The following is a 15,670-nucleotide window of genomic DNA, read 5'->3' on the forward strand; positions in this document are numbered from 1 at the left end:
TGTTAGCATCGTAAGCTTTTGGGATCAGCTAGGGCTCGACTGCCTGCATAGCCGGCTTCTGCTTTGTTCCAAAATGCATTTACGGAGCTCTCTACCAAGACTTTAAAATGGTTTGGCACAGGCTACAGAGAACTCAGCACTCAAACAAACTGCTAACAAACCTGCCAACGCTCAAGGATTGTTGTGGAAGAGGGGGTGGGAAGATTGTTAAGAGCTACAAGGTAGGCTGAAATAGCCCAAGACACAAATCCCCGCCCACACACACCCTGAAGACTGGCAGAAGCCCTAATTACCCCACTGTGAACAGCAATAACCCTACTGAGGAGGGCCCTCAGAGGAATGGGGACCAGGGCTAAGGGGACATGTGTGTGTGTGTGTCTATGGTTTAGAAAGGATCTTCTATCAGTAAAGATGCTGCTAGAACATAAAATTTCCTGTTGTGAAGCTGGACTGTTGGGCCTGCAAGAAATCCAATTGTTTTATGCGAATTGACAACGTGCAAAGGATAATTTCTTTTTTCTTTTTCTTTTTTGGTTTTTCGAGGTAGGGTCTTATTCCAGCCCAGTCTGACCTGAAATTCACTATGTAGTCTCAGGGTGGCCTGGAACTCATGGTGATCTGCCTCCCGAGTGCTAGGATTAAAGGCGTGAGCCACCCTGCCTGGTAGGATAATTTCATAATAATGCCATTAATATTTTAAATTATTAAACATCTAGGATTTTATTGTTGTTGGTTTATTCATTTTGGCATTTTTCAGAGAGCATTTCACGAAGTATTTCATCACTGGGCAGGATAGTGTACCCCTGTAACCCCAGCAACTGAGAGGAAGAGGCAAAATCACAAATTCGAGGCCAGATTGGTCCACATAGGGAGTTCGAGGCCCTGCAGTGAGACCCCATCTCAAAAACAAAAACATTTCTGCCAGGCATGGTGGCACACAACTTTAATCCCAGCACTTGGGAGGCAGAGGTAGGAGGATCACCGTGAGTTTGAGGCCACCCTGAGACTACATAGTGAGTTCCAGGTCAGCCTGGGCTAGAGTGAGACCCTACCTCAAAAAACAAAACACAAAACAAAACAAAACAAAAAAGACAAAATGTGGGCTACAGTGGGACCCTACTACCTCAGAAAATCAAAACAAACAAGAAAAAAAAAAGATCAAAATAAATAAATAAATAAATAATTAGAAACACGATGCTCGCTGATTTCAGGGAGAGAATACCTGATTAACACAGCACTGCTCTCCTGAGCAGCACAGGGGACGACCATAGACTCTGCCTAACCCACATCTTCTGTTCCACCACCACTGACTGACGAAGTAACTGCTAAACAAGGGACCATCAGGCCCCAGAACAGACTTCCTTCCCATCACCCTGCTCTTCCTCCTCTGAAAGATGGAAGGCAGTGAAGGATGACAGAATTAAGAATTTGGACTTCAGTTTCTTGTCTTGACTTTCTCCTGTACCAATTATATGAACATGGGCAAGCACTTTGTCAGCCAGGGCCCCAATTTCCAGACTTCTATAAAGATGTTTTCCTGGGGCTGGAAAGATGGCTTAGTGGTTAAGGTGGTTGCCTGCAAAGCCCAAAGGACCTTAGTTCAATTCCCTAGGACCCACATAAGCCAGCTGTACAAGGTGGTGCATATGTCTGGAGTTCATTTACAGTGGCTGGAGGCCCTGGTGTGTCCATTCTCTCTTTCTTTTTCTCTCTCTTTCTCTCTCTCTTTCCCTCTTTTGCTCTCTCAAATAAATTAATTAATTTAATTAAAACACATTTTTTTAAAAGATGTGTTTCCATCTCACTAATATACAGATAAGTTGGAAGAAGAAATGAAGATGATATATATGAATCTGGTATAAGAACAATAATACACAAAATATATTGTTATCAAAAATATCCATGGGCTGGAGAGATGGCTTAGCGGTTAAGCGCTTGCCTGTGAACCCTAAGGACCCCGGTTCAAGGCTCGGTTCCCCAGGTCCCACGTTAGCCAGATGCACAAGGGGGCACATGCGTCTGGAGTTCGTTTGCAGAGGCTGGAAGCCCTGGCGCGCCCATTCTCTCTCTCTCTCCCTCTATCTGTCTTTCTCTCTGTGTCTGTTGCTCTCAAATAAATAAATAAAAATTAAAAAAAAATATATCCACAACGTGGGCTGGAGAGATGGCTTAGCCGTTCAGCGCTTGCCTGTGAAGCCTGAGGACCCCGGTTCGAGGCTCGATTCCCCAGGACCTATGTTAGCCAGATGCACTAGGGGGCACACGCGTTTGGAGTTCGTTTGCAGTGGCTGGAGGCCCTGGCACACCCATTCTCTCTCTCTGCCTCTTTCTCTCTGTTTGTCGCTCTCAAATAAATAAATAAAAGTAAACAAACAAACAAAAAAAAAGAAATATCCACAATGGGGCTGGGGAGATGGCTTAGTGGTTAAGCGCTTGCCTGTGAAGCCTAAGGACCCTGGTTCGAGGCTTGATTCCCCAGGACCCACGTTACCCTGATGCACAAGGGGGCACACGTGTCTGGAGTTTGTTTGCAGGGGCTAGAGGCCCTGGCGCGCCCATTCTCTCTCTCTCTCTATCTGCTTCTTTCTCTCTCTGTCTGTCGCTCTCAAATCAATAAATAAAAATAAACAAAAAATATTTTAAAAGATTTTTTTTTAAATATCCACAATGGCTGTCTCTCAGACACAAAATACTATCAAGCACATGAGTCCTAATTTATTAGGTAGTCTGTTATCAACCATAAAAAAAATTCAAAACCAAAATGAAACCAAAACATCTCTAATTACTCTCTTTTATTCATAGTGAGATCATTTAGCCTTTATTTAGCAAATGGTAAATGCTCAACAAAATATCAACTGACTAATGGTGGTTCCTAAGAGTAACAGAATTTTAAGGTTTATAACTACATATCACATTTATTCAAGCACTTAAGTTTATATATTAAAACTTCTACTTATGCACTGAGCACAAAACTAATTTAAAAAATCTACTTATGGGCAGGAGAGATGGTTTAGTGGTTAAGGCTCTTGCCTGCAAAGCCAAAGGACCCAGGTTAGATTCCCCAGGAACCACATAAGCCAGATGTACAAGGCAGGGCACGCATCTGTAATTCGTTTGCAGGGCTAGAGGCCCTGGTGTGCCCATTCTCTCTCTATCTGCTTTTTTTCTGTCTCTTTCTCTCTCAAAAAGATAAATAAAATAAAAATTCTGCCAGGCATGGTGGCGCACGCCTTCATGCCAGCACTCGGAGGCAAAAGTAGGAGGATTGCCGAGAGTTTGAGGCCACCCTGAGACTACATAGTGAATTCCAGGTGTGTCTGGACTGAAATGAAAACGAAATTCTACTTATAAATATTTCAGTAGAATATAATTAAATCAAGCTAGTACCATGAGGGAAAAAAAAAAAAAAACCCTAAAATATAATGGGAGAAAAGAAACATGTGTTCTAGAAGCAGAAAGTCCTCATTTTATTTTATGTCTTGAGCAAGGGCCTAACACATAATTTTCGCACCACTACGAGGCATGCCAATTCTCTCTCATTCTCTTTCTTTCTCTCCAATAAATAAACAAATATTTTTAAAAAGATTAATAGGGTTGCTGGGGGCTGGAAAGATGGCTTAGCGGTTAAGCGCTTGCCTGTGAAGACTAAGGACCCCGGTTCAAGGCTCGATTCCCCAGGACCCACGTTAGCCAGATGCACAAGGGGGCGCACGTGTCTGGAGTTCATTTGCAATGGCTGGAGACCCTGGTGCTCCCATTCTCTCTCTATATAAATATATCTATTGCCTCTTTCTCTGTCTGTTGCTCTCAAATAAATAAATAAAGTGAACAAAAAAAAATTTTAATTAGAGCTGGAGAGATGGCTTAGCGGTTAAGCGCTTGCCTGTGAACCCTAAGGACCCCGGTTCAAGGCTCGGTTCCCCAGGTCCCACGTTAGCCAGATGCACAAGGGGGCGCACGCGTCTGGAGTTCGTTTGCAGAGGCTGGAGGCCCTGGCGCGCCCGTTCTCAATGTCTCTCTCTCTCTCTCTGTCTCTTTCTCTCTCTCTTTCACTCTCAAATAAGTAAATAAAAAATGAACAAAAAAATTTTAAAAAAAGTATTAAAAAAATTTTTTTTAATTAATAGGGTTGCTGGAGAATGCTTCCACTCCTCGCCAGGCCCTGCCTGAGCCAGCGACAGCCCACAAAGCTACAGGGAGGGGCTCTCCCACTGGCACTGGCCTTGCAAAATAAAACATCCTAAAGGAAGACATGACAGGGACCAGCTAAGCAGTCCCAGAACAACTTCAGACAGCTTTCCACAACCTCCCCTTCCATACCCCAGCACCAGGAACACCACTGGCCATCTCAGAGCCCCAAGGGATCTGGACCACCCCCGCCCCCACCGCCCCCCAACACCATCCAGCAGAGCTACCGAACCGGATGAGCTGAGACCACAGCGCACCCGAGAGGAAACCAGCTTCACACTCAACACTAGACGGCGCTGGGGACTCAAAACTCATCCAAGTAGGCTGGTTTAGAGATGGCTTAGTGGTTAAGGTGTTTGCCTGCAAAGCTAAAGGATCCCGGTTCCACTCTCCGGGACCCATGTAAGCCAGATGCACAAAGGGGCGCATGTATCTGGGGTTCGTCTGCAGTGGCTGCAGGCTCTGTGCACCCATTCTCTTTCTGTCTCACTCTCTCTCTCTCTCTCTCTCTCTCTCTCTGTCTCTCTGCCTCTTTCTTTCTCTCAAATAAATAAAAAATATTAACACACACACACAAAACACGCATCCAAGTGTCCAACACTAAGTGATGCATCCTTATCACATCCTCCAAGGCTCCGGAAATTTTGCAGAAGAGGTGGAAGAAAGAATCTAAGAGCCAAAGGAGGGGGAGTGCTTTGCAACGCTGTTGCTACCTGCTACCTACACAAGACCTGCATAATAGGAGGAGAAAAAGATGATGACATCAAAATAGATTAGAGACGAGATAGAAAGAGAGTGATTTGGGGGAGGTAGAATGGAAAGGGGAAAAGGGGGTAGAAGGAGGGGGTTATGACCATGGTATATTATTTATATATATGGAGGGTGTCAATAAAAGTTACTTAAAAACAGCTGGGTATGGTGTTGCACACCTTTAATCCCAGCACTCGGGAGGCAGAGGTAGGAGGATTGCTGTGAGTATGAGGAAAGCCTGGAACTACTAGGTCAGCCTGGGCTAGAGTGAGACCTTACTTCAAAAAAAAAAAAATCAGCAACGGGCTGGAGAGATGGCTTAGCGGTTAAGCGCTTGCCTGTGAACCCTAAGGACCCCGGTTCGAGGCTCGGTTCCCCAGGTCCCACGTTAGCCAGATGCACAAGGGGGCGCACGAGTCTGGAGTTCGTTTGCAGGGGCTGGAAGCCCTGGAGCGCCCATTATCTCTCTCCCTCTATCTGTCTTTCTCTCTGTGTCTGTCGCTCTCAAATAAATAAATAAATAAATTTTTAAAAATCAGCAACAAAAAAGTTATTAAGAGGGCCTGGAGAGATGGCTTAGCAGTTAAGCGCTTGCCTGTGAAGCCTAAGAACCCTGTTTCACCCTAGTTCGAGGCTTGATTCCCCAGGACCCAAGTAAGCCAGATGTAGGCTCATGCATCTGGAGTTTGTTTGCAATGGCTGGAGGCCCTGGCGCATCCATTCTCTCTCTCTCTTTCTCTCACTCTCCATCTTTCTATCTCTGTCCATTGCCCTCAAATAAATAAATAAAAATAAACAAAAAAATTTGTAATTCTTTGTTATTGACAACTTCCATGATTGCAAACAATATCCCATGGTAATGCCTTCCTTTCCCCCACTTTCCCCTTTGAAACTCCATTCTCCATCATATCCCCCCTCCCCTCTCAATCAGTCTCTCTTTTATTTTGATGTCATCATCTTTTCCTCCTATTATGATGGTCTTGTGTAGGTAGTGTCAGGCACTGTGAGGTCATGGATATCCAGGCTATTTTGTGTCTGGAGGAGCACGTTGTAAGGAGTCCTACCCTTCCTTTGGCTCTTACATCTTTTTCTGCCACCTCTTCCGCAATGGACCCTGAGCCTTGGAAGGTGTGATAGAGATATTGAAAAACAAAAATAAAAAAGAAGATAGATAATAGAAGTTGCATGCTCTTTTATGTTTTGTGTAGGGCTTAAAAAATAACTTTACTATTATATTTATACATCAGGATTGGAGCTGCCAGCCCAAATTTGTTGAAATCAACCACAGATAAGAAAGGAAAGACACAGTCAGGTGGTAGTTCATGTCTTTCATCCCATTCCAGCCCTTGGGAAGCTGAGGCAGGAGGATTGAGACAGCCTAGACTATGTGACGAGGTTGAGGCCATTTCGGGCTATGGAATAAGAGTCTTGTCCAAAAGAAGAGAAGAAAGCACATTGGAGATCGAGGCTCACGAATGATTTGACCAGTGCTCCTTCCTGGTATTCAACTCTGACACAGTGCTGCAAGTTGGTTACTTGGAGCACGATCATTTCTGTAGTTGCTGTAATGTTTGTTCTTTTATGTCAACCATGATTTAAGTGAGTAGGACGTTAAAAACTGTTGGGCACTGTTGAGGGCCCCAGATCACAGCAGGCTGCAGCAGACCTAGACCCCAATAATCTTGCCTTGATACCAGCGGGAGTGAGGCCGCTCCCTCCCCCCACCTGGGGCAGGCTTCCCATGGCCATGTGACCCCCACCTTCACCCTAACCCTGTATGCTAATGAGGTATCAGCCAGCAGCCTTCATGCAGCCAATCCCCCTTTGACCCGTACACCTTACCTTTTCCCACCACACCACTACGTGAATGCTTATAAGCCCATTCCCCCAACAAATAAACGAGCTCTCCTCTGACACAGCCTCCTGGGTGTTTCTTCCCGTTGCACTCACAGCCGCTCAAGTCCCTGCTCTGCAGTTGCCTGGATGACTCTGGGAAACCAATGTGCAGTGGCCCCAGGGTGGTCAGTAACCACATAAAACAAGCTCAGTCTTGGACTGGAGAGGTGGCTTAGTGGTTAAGGCATTTGCCTGAAAAGCCAAAGGACCAAGGTTTGATTCCCCAGGACCCACATGAGCCAGCTGCACAAGGTGGTGCATGTGACTGGAATTTGTTTGCCTCTCTCTCTGTCTCTCTCTCTCAAATAAATAAATAAAAGTAAAATAGAATAAGTTCAATCTAGTTCTTTAGAAATATTTGTAAATTTATTATTTATTTGGATAGAGTCTTATGTATTCCAAGCTGACCTGGGACTCATTATGTAACTGAGGATGCCCTTGAATTTCTGATCCTCCTGCCTCCACCTCCTGAATCCTGAAAATGCATGCACCTGCCACCATGTACAGCGTGTGGAGTGCTGGGGCTCAAACCCAGGGCTTTGTGCAGGCTAGGCAAACATCCTGCCATATAAAGTCCATCTCCAGTCCCTTCTGCAAATTCTTTTAACTAAATCGTAGGAATAGCTTCTTAGCTCAAAAGTGATCTCAGGGCTGGAGAGATTGCTTAGTGGTTAAGGTGCTCACCTGTGAAGCCTAAGGACCCAGATTCAACTCTCCAGGTCCCACATAAGCCAGATGCACAAGGTGGCACATGTGTCTGAAGTCCGTTTGCAGTGGCTAGAGGCCCTGACGTGCCCATTCTCTGTCTTTCTCTCCCTCTCTCTGCTCTCTCTGTCTCTAATAAATAAGTTAAAAAATAGCCAGGCGTGGTGGCTCACGCCTTTAATCCCAGCACTCGGGAGGCAGAGGTAGGAGGATCGCATGAGTTCGAGGCCATCCTGAGACTACATAGTGAATTCCAGGTCAGCCTGATCTAGAGTGAGACTCTACCTCTGAAACCAAAAAAAAAAAAAAAAAAGCTGGGTGTGGTGGCACACACCTTTAATCCCAGCACTTGGGAGGCAGAGCTAGGAGGATCACCATGAGTTCGAGGCTACCCTGAGTCTACATAGTGAGTTCCAGTTCAGCCTGGGCTAGAGTAAGACCCTACCTTGAAAAACCAAAATAAATAAATAAAATAAATGATTTCAGCCATGGTGGCACTTGCTTGTAATCCCAGCACTAAGGAGGCAGAGGTAGGAGGATCACCATAAATCCAAGGCCAGCGTGGCACTACAGAGTGAGTTCCAGATCAGCCTGAGCTAGAGTGAGACCCTACTTCGAAAAAACACACAAAAAGATTTCATAATCTTTTTTAAATTAATTAATTTATTTGAGAGAGTAAGAGAGGGAAAGAGAGAGAGAGGAGAAAGAGAGAGAGAGAATGGGCACGCCAGGGCTTCCAGCCACTGCAAAGGAACTCCAGATGCATGCACCACCTTGTGCATCTGGTTTACAAGGGGCCTGGGGAACTGAGGTCCTTTGCTTTGCAGGCAAACACCCCCAATTTCATATTCTTGATAGTTTTATCCTATGCTATAGCAGCTATCTCATAGTAATTTAAAATGTAAACTGTCTCCATCTCTGTTACCCAAATTTACATCACTATAAAAAAAATCTCATGCAAAGCCAGATGTGGTGGCACATGCCTTTAATCCCAGCACTTGGGAGGCAGAGTTAGGAGGATTACCATGAGTTTGAGGCCAGCCTGAGACTACATATTTATTTTCAGGTCTCCAGGTCAGTCTGGGCCAGAGTGAGACCCTACCTCAAAAAAACAAAAATTTAAAAAAAAAAAGAAGAAGAAGCACTAAATGGGGGCTGGAGAAATGGCTTACTGGTTAAGGCGCTTGCCTGCAAAGCCAAAAGAGCTAAGTCAATTCTCCAGGACCCACATAAGCCAGATGCACAAGGTGGCGCAGGCATCTGGAGTTCCTTTGCAGTGGCTGGAGGCTCTGCTATGCCATTCTATCTGCTCCACCCCCGTCTCTCTCTGCCCCCGCAAGTGGGGAGTCGAACAAGGAAGCAAGGGGAAAATCAACCTGAATGAAAGAAGGCAAACAGACACAAGAAGGAGACCATGCTAGGTGTTTGTCACGGCCTCGAGAGTTTATTCTTACATGTAGGTTTATATCGGGTTGTAGGGGGAAGGGGACGTGGTCAGGGCAAGGAGTTGTAGGGGAAGGGGATGTGGCCAGGGCAAAGAGTTGTCAGGAAACCTAGAGGGGATGTAATTAGGCGTTCATCTAATAATCTTGCCTCACTGGCTTAACATCCTGACTGCACCGGGCTTCACATCCTGACCATAAACTGGCCTTTTGCAAAAGATAAGATTCTGTAAGCAGCCTGCTGACCGACGTTCCAGAAGTACCTAACAGAAAGCTGGATGGACCAGCTTTCTTAGTAATGAGTCAGCTTATGAGCAGGCCCAGGCAAAATGGAGAGGCTTTTGCTCTATGGCTCCTGACATCTCTGTAATGAGTATATATTTATATTTGTTTTTTCAAGGTAGGGTCTCACTCTAGTTCAGGCTGACCTGGAATTCACCATGTAGTCTCAGGGTGGTCTCAAATTCTCGGTGATCCTCCTACCTCTGCCACCCAAGTGCTGGGATTGAAGCATGCACCACCATGCCTGGCTTAAATAAAATATTTTTTTAAATTTTTAAATTTTTATTAAATAAAATATTTTTTAACAAAAGAAGCACTAATTGGGGCTGAAGAGATGCCTTAGTGGTTAAGGCATTTGCCTATGAAGCCTAAGGACTCATGTTGACTCTCCAGGTCCCACGTAAGCCAGACACACAATGATACAACTGTGCAAAGTTGCACATATGCACAAGAGGGCCCATGCGCCTGGGGTTCAATTGCTGTGGATAGAGGCCCTGACACGCCAATTCTCCCTCTCTTATTAAAAAAAAAAAAAGCCAGATATGGTGGTGCACACCTTTAGTTCCCACACTTGGGAAGCAGAGGTAGGAGGATCACTGTGTGTTTGAGGCCACCTTGAGACTACATAGTGAATTCCAGATCAGCCTAGGCTAGAGCGAGACTTTACTTGGAAAATCAGAAAGGAAAAAGAAGCAGCACTAAATGGACAACATAATGGATCCTTAAAATTTGGGTCATTTTGACCAGAAGGAAATGAAGATGATATCAAAAAGTTAGATTTGGCTGGGCATGGTGTCACACGCCTTTAATCCCAGCACTCAGGAGGCAGAGGAAGGAGGATCACCATGAGTTTGAGGCCACCTGAGAATACAGAATGAATTCCAGGTCAGCTTGGACTAGAGTGAAATCCTACTTTGAAAATCCCCCCCACCCCAAAAAGATTTTTCTAGCATCATGAATACTGGGCTTAGTTTTCTGTAGAAAGCATATGGTAGCTTATTTGCAATTTTTTTTTTATTGTACTTGATTAGAGTTGATTTCCAGGCAGTGGGTGACTGGATGATGCATGATGGACGATGTGAAGTTGTTTGCGTGAAGTGCTCCACATTTTTGTTTGCTCCGTCCTCAAGGACAAATCAGCTAAGCTATAAGCATACACACGCTGGGACATATGCACACATTTCCTCAAACTCAACCATTCAGAACTTGGACAATAGTCATATGAGGGCCTTGGGCCGCGTTCCCAGGGATTGCCTATAGCCTCAGTTCCCATGGTGATTATACATTTGGCTCAGGGCCTACTGTCTACTCAGTATGACCTCCATTAAGAGGCAAGAGACAAAAGAGAATCAAGCTGAAGTCCAGGCTGCACAAAGGCTGCCAGCCCCACAGCCAGATGCAGGGAGCTGCTGGAGCGGTCACATTCCGCGTCTCCTGTCTCCTAGTACACTAGTCGGTCCCTCATCACCAGGGGGCCACTGGAGATAAGGCTGCATGAAGAAGGCTTTAGGGAACATGCAAAGAGCTTTGTGCTTCAATTCATTTGCAGGTCCTTTTATTACCTTATTAGTTCTGGCCAGATGAACAATCCTGAAATTCTCCTCCTATTTCAATTTGTCTAAGAATCCCTGTGACCAGTGTGTGTATGTTTGAATACGTGACTGTAATACATAATGATCAACAGAAAGAAGGCATATTCTTTGCCCATTAGCTTTTTATTTTTATTTTTTAATATAACCTCATTTTCTCCTTTTATTTAAACGTTTCTATTTGGAGATAACTATAGGTTGACCTACAGTTGTAATACTAAGAAATCTTAGGCATTTTTTTTAAAGTCCAGGCTGCTCCAGTAGGAATAGCTTATATAACTATAACACAATATCAAACCAACAAATTGGAAACAATACAATCCATTCATTTTATCTATATCGCTCTGGTTTTCCATAGATTTATTTGCATATATTTTATGATAAGCAGTTTATCACACATATAGACCCATGCAACCAATACCTCAGTCAAAATAGAGAATAGGGGCTGGAGAGATGGCTTAGTGGTTAAGGCACTAGCCTGCAAAGCCGAAGGACCCCGGTTCAATTCCCCAGGACCTACATAAGCCAGATGTACAAGGTGGTGTATATATCTGGAGTTCATTTGCAGTGGCTAGAGGCCCTGGCACACCCATTCTTTCTTTCTGCCTCTTTCTCTCTCTTTTTCACCCTCTCTTTCTTAAATAACTAAATAAAAATAAAATATTTAAAAAAATAGGGCTGGAGTCACATGTACAAGGTGGCACATGTGTCTGGAGTTCATTTGCAGTGCCTGGAGGCCCTGGTATGCCCATTCTCTCTCCCTCTCTCTGTCCCTCTTTCTGTCTGTCAAGTGAATAAATAAAAAATAAAGTATTAAAAAAATAGAGAATAGTTTCACCGGGCGTGGTGGCGCACGCCTTTAATCCCAGTACTCAGGAGGTAGGAGGATTGCTGTGAGTTTGAGGCCACCCTGAGACTACAGAGTGAATTCCAGTTGAGCCTGGGCTAGAGTGAGACCCTACCTCGAAACTCAAAACAAAACAAAACAAAAATATAGAGAATTGGTCCTTTATGTCAAGGATCTCTCCAACAGTCCTTTTACAGGCATACCATCTTCCTCCCTCTTCCCTTCAAACACAGGAAAAGCACCAATCTATTCTCTATTTCTGTAATTTTGTTACTTCAAGAATGTTATATAAATAGAATCATAGTATATAGTATTTTGAGATTGGCATAATTCTCTTGGGTTCTATTCAAGGTGTCACATTTATCAAGTTTTTAAAAAATTTTTAGTGCTAAGTAATCATCTATGGCATGGATGAGACACGGGTTGTTTAACATTCACCTGTTGAAAAACATTTGGGTTGTTTCTGTTGGCCTATCATGAATCAAATTGCTATGAATATTCACACACATATATATACATATATATACACACACACATACATGTATGTACATATCCATATATATATTTGTTTTGTTTTGGTTTTTTGAGGTAGGGTTTCATTCTAGCCCAGGCTGACCTGGAATTCACTATGTAGTCTCAGGGTGGCCTCGAACTCACAGCAATCCTCCTACCTCTGCCTCCTGAGTGCTGGGATTAAAGGTGTGTGCCACCATGCCTGGCTCATGTAGTTATTTTTGTATGATCCCAGCTTTTCATCTCTTTGCAATAAATGCGTATGAATACAATTGCTGGGTTGTAGAGTAAGTGGCTGTTCTAGTCTGGAATTTTATATTCTTGCCAAGAGTATATGAGCCATCTTGTTTCTCTGCTTCCTTAACAGAATATGGCGTTGCTGTTGTTACATGGCCATTCTGCCATATACATCTCAATTTTCATTCCTTTAATGGCTAATTAAATTAGCTGGCTTTTATCACTGCTGTGACCAAATGCCACAGTTGTTTGGTCCGATGCACTTGGCAGAATCACACAGCAGTAGGAGCATGTGGCAGAAGAGTGTCTTCACCTTATGGTGGACAGGAAGGACATGGGGACAAATACTTCCATAGACCTCTCCCCACTGATCTACCTTCAATGAGGTCCCACCTCTACAGTTTCCACAGCATCCCAGATAGTACCATTGCCAGGGGACCAAGCCCCCAACACACAAATCTAGGTGGGGGGGGGGACACTGAATAGCCAAAACACAGAAATTGGGTATATTCTCTCCTTTTTTTTTTTTGTTTTGTTTTGTTTTGTTTTGTTTTGTTTTGTTTTATGAGGTAAAGTCTCACCCTAGCTCAGGCTAACTTGGAATTCACTATGGAGTCTCAGGGTTGCCTCAAACTCATGGCAATCCTCCTACCTCTGCCTCCCGAGTGCTGGGATTAAAGGCATGAGCCACCACACCTGGTAAAATTGGGTATATTCTTCATGTCCTTTTTGTCCTTTGTATCTCTTCTTTAATAAAATACCTAGTCTTTTGGCCATTTTCTCATTCGATTTTTTTTCTTTTTCTGTTAGAAAATTCTTTGAATATTCAGACAGCCTCTTTGTTGGATGGTTCACAAATATTTTTCCACAGCCAATAGAATCTTTCAAAAAGTGAAAGGTTTTTAATTCTGATGAGGTATCTATTGATTTTTCCTCTTGTGGATTATACTTTGGACATCATTTCTAAAGGTTCTTTGCCTATCTTGACAAATATAGTTTATCCTACATGTGTTTCTTATTTTTTAATTAATAATTTATTTGCAAGCAGAGAAAGAAGACAGACATACAGAGAGAATGGGTGCACCAGGGCCTCCAGACACTGCAAACACAGATACATGTGCCACTTTATGCATCTGGCTTTATGTGGGTGCTGTGGAATTGAACTTGGATTATTAGGTTTTGCAGGCAAGCACCTACATGTTTTTCTAAAAGTTCTATAGTTTACATTTCACATTTAAATTGATTCATTCTGCGTTGTTTTATAAAGTGTGATATTTAACTTTAGCCTCTTTTAGAAGGCTTAATTATGACTCTAATTGTTACAGCAGTTTGTTGAAAAGGCAACATTGAATTACATTTCATCCCTGTCAAAATTAGTTGTATATTTATGTTTCTCTATATAGCTCTATTTCCAACTTAATATAGTCTCAAAAATGTAGATGAACACGAGAAAGCTTTAAGAAGCTTGAGAGGGTACATTGTGGCTCATCAGTAGGTACTTGTATTATTCCCTGAAGGTTTTGGGTTTGGTCACCAGCACTGCAGATGCAATTGTAAAAGAACACTGCAGAGATGCGGGTAACAGAGGCCATAAAATAATTCAGCACCAGAGTAATGGTGATTTTGGAGGAAGAGAAGTCACTGAATGGAGTGGTAGGAGATGTGCATACTAGAATTTCTCTTAAATTAAGAAACAGATGTGGGTTGCAGAGATGGCTTAGCGGCTAAGGAGCTTGCTGGCAAAGCCAAATGACTCAGGTTCAATTTTCCAGTATCCATGTAAGTCACATGCACAAGGTGGTACAGCTATCTGGAGTTCACTTGCTGTGGCTAGAGACCCTGCTGTGTCCATTCTCTCCCTCTCTCAAATAAATAAAATATATATATTTTTAAAAAGTAGAGGCATGGCGATGCTTCCAGTACTCAGTATGCTGAGGTAGGAAGAGTGAAGAAGTGAGTGAGTTTGAGGCCAGCCTGGGGTTACAGAGTGAGTCCTAAGTCATTCTTGGCTAGAGTGAGACTCTACTTTGAAACAAAACAAAACAAAAAACAAATCTGCCAATTGAAAGGAAACTACTAGACTGGAGAAATGTCTCAGCTATTAAAGGTGCTTGCTTACAAAGCCCAACAGCCAGGTTTTGATTCCTCATTACCCATGCAAAAGGCTGGATGTGTATGGTTTTTTTTAAATTTATTTTTATTTATTTGGCAGAGAAAGAGGAGAGAGAGAGAGAGAGGGAGAAAATGGGCACGCCAGGGCCTCTAGCCACTGCAAATGAACTCCAGACGCGTGAGCTCCATGGAGTGCATCTCGCTAATGTGGGTCCTGGAGAATAGAACCTGGGTCCTTTGGTTTTGCAGGCAAGCACATTAACAGCTAAACCATCCCTCCAGCCCTGGACGTGTATGTTTGATTACAGGAGCAAGAGACCCTGAAGCACCCATGTGTGTGTACACACACACACACACACACACGCACACATAAATAAAAAATTTAAAAGAAACTATGTTTCTGAATTTTAATAAAAGTCATGACACTAAGAAATACCCTAGTTAGGTGACTGAACTTTAAAACAAGGTAATACAATAACTTCTCAGGCATTCAGACAAAGGAAGTCATTTCTGGGGCAAAATAGGGAAGTGTTGCCATTTTTACTTTCCTCGAGGGTTCTGTGGATAAAGAAGGACCCCAGCGAGAAAGCGAAGAAGGGAAGAACAGGCAGAGGGGAGATGTCACGAGAAGAGCCTTTCAGGTGCGCTACACTCATGACTGCAAGGTAAGGTCTGTAAAATGCTCATCTCTCAGGAGAGAGCTCAACAGGGCATCTCTATGGAAGGGAAGAGCCTCGTGGTAAACAGCAGAGGAGTGAATGGGATCAACACCCACACATCCCTTCCTCTCTTCTCCACACCGTTCTCCCACTTAGGAGCTTCTTTTCAAATAAATTTACTTGAGGGAGAGAGAAAGAAAAGGGGGAGGGAGAGAATGGGCACACCAGGGCCTCTGGCTGCTGCAAACGAACTCCAGATGCATGCACCACCTGGCTTATGTGAGTCCCGGGGAATCGAACTAAGATCCTTCGGCTTTGCAGGCTAGCCTTAACCGCTAAGCCATCTCTCCAGCCCTAGGGGCCTCTTTTAAGGGAAGTGAGTTTTGGAGTGCTATTGCACTTTCACCAATTAATTCTATCCTCCAAAGGGATGTTATGTTGCCACAGCAT

Source organism: Jaculus jaculus, chromosome 16, assembly GCF_020740685.1.
Source record: "Jaculus jaculus isolate mJacJac1 chromosome 16, mJacJac1.mat.Y.cur, whole genome shotgun sequence".
In the NCBI taxonomy this organism is placed as follows: domain Eukaryota; kingdom Metazoa; phylum Chordata; class Mammalia; order Rodentia; family Dipodidae; genus Jaculus; species Jaculus jaculus.